This window comes from Cryptotermes secundus, unplaced genomic scaffold (assembly GCF_002891405.2).
Source record: "Cryptotermes secundus unplaced genomic scaffold, Csec_1.0 scaffold859, whole genome shotgun sequence".
In the NCBI taxonomy this organism is placed as follows: domain Eukaryota; kingdom Metazoa; phylum Arthropoda; class Insecta; order Blattodea; family Kalotermitidae; genus Cryptotermes; species Cryptotermes secundus.
In genome coordinates this window covers 1,801,247-1,803,327 of record NW_019723915.1, presented here as the reverse complement: position 1 = coordinate 1,803,327, position 2,081 = coordinate 1,801,247, and positions in this window count along the sequence as shown.

Genomic DNA, 2,081 nt, shown 5'->3' with positions numbered 1-2,081 from the left:
CCGCATATATAACAAAAACATGACAAATAGAAAAGGGGGGGGGGGTAATCTGAGAAATGAATACACAATTTCACTCTGAAAGTCTGAAGGGAGGAGACCTTTTCAGAGGAATGAGAGGATGATATTAAAACGTATCTTTGATATGTAGAGTGTACGTATGAGAACTGGAATCGTTTGGCTGGGGATAGGCTGCAATGGCGGGTTCCGCCGAGAGAACTTTGAACGTCTGAAACCGTACTATGTTCCCTTCAATTTGCTGCACTTGTATTTGACAGAAGTAAACTTAAAACCGACAACACATTCAGAACCGAAGAAAGAAACCACTTGCAGAACTTGGGTACTCCAGTCTGGGAGGCACAATTCGGTATGTGGAACTTGTTAGGAGTCTCAGAAAATACATCGGGACACTTAAACACCTATGGATCTGCCTTGCTTTGATGTTACCCCGCAGTCTCCCATATGCGTATGTATATATTGGTTCTGCATAAAGATTAGCTATATCGAAAGTTGAGATGCTCGAAAGAAACTTCAATGTTGCATTTTTAATGATACTTTTCTTGTAATAACGAGTCATCTTGGATCGCCTCGGCGCTCCCTCGGCGAATTCTCGGCAGTAGAAGACCCGACCTTCGTCCCCACTTCATAATTCAGCACTTTGTGGTTGCAGCGAGTGCCAACAGCGGATCCACCTTCTTAAATAATTATTTATTTAAGGAGCACGTAAATTGCAGTAGCTTAGGAAAGACATAATACTACTACTGCCACTACTACTAGTATTTCTACTACCAGGATTACTACCAATAATACTGTTTTTATCAATACTGATACTATTATGAAATCAGGCATTAATGAGTTGAAGGGGAGAAAGCGGTAGCGTAGTTTGTTGAGGCATTATGCTACAAGCCCGAAATTTGCGGGTTCGAGTCCAGATGACGTCATTGGATATTTTCAGTCGACCTCATTCTTCCTGCCGCACTATGGCCCTGGATTAGACTCAGCCTCTAACAGAAATGAGTACCAGGAATCTTCATGCGGGTAAAGGGCGATCGGCCCGTAAGGCTGACGACCTTACCGCCATCTGTGAGCCGAGTGTCTAGAAAATGTGGGAGCCTCGACATCTCACAACCATATGGGCCTCCACAGCCTGTTACACGGATAGCTTTACCTTTTTGCCTTTTAAGGGGAGAAAATTCGACGTACTTAATGAACAGATTCCTGAATAAGTATTTTTCAGCTGTTAAGGTAATCAAATAAAAAAATATAAAATGGGCCGCACATTTAGCACGTATGGGTAATGTTAGAAATGCACAAAAATTTCTGTTAAAAGGGCTCGAAAGAAGAGCCAACATGGACGATCAAATTGTAGAACGGAAGATAAAATTTAATTTGATAATATAATAATAATAATAATAATAATAATAATATATCATATTGGAACAAGCTCATCACTGTGGAAGACCGTGTTACAGGTGTCGGCAAGATATTCTTCTCTAAGAAAATTGAGATTTCCGTACGGCTAAGTAACAGACAAATTTATGTATTTATTTATTTACTGCTTATTTCGGGAATCTGGATAGCTCAGTCGATATAGAGATGGACTACGGGTTGAACGGCCGGGTTCGATTCCCGGCAGGGACAACAGATTTGTATCTGCTCCACAGCGTCTAGACCAGGTCTGGGGCTCACCCAGCGTCCTCTCTAGTGTCAGAGGCCTGAAGCTGACCACTCACCTCCATCTAGTGCCGAAATCATGAAGATTCCCCACATGTCTTCATGCCATACTGCTTAATGGCTTGAGCATAGCAGAAACCTTACCTTTCTTCATTGCTTATTTAGCGGCGCCGTCAGTAGCTCGGGCTCTGAACCGTCTGGTGGTGCAATCATTAGCGATCAATGAACCAGAGGGACGTGAAATGCAGCCGTTGTGGCAGTATCCAGATTACTTGGCGAGTCTGGGGAAAAACAAAGAAACTCCAATTCGCGATACCAAGGATTTGCACCCGGGATCTCCTGAGTTTGGAGCAGGTGTGCCAACTGCTCAGCAGCAACAAATCAACGAAGAAGAGCACTGAGACTATGGC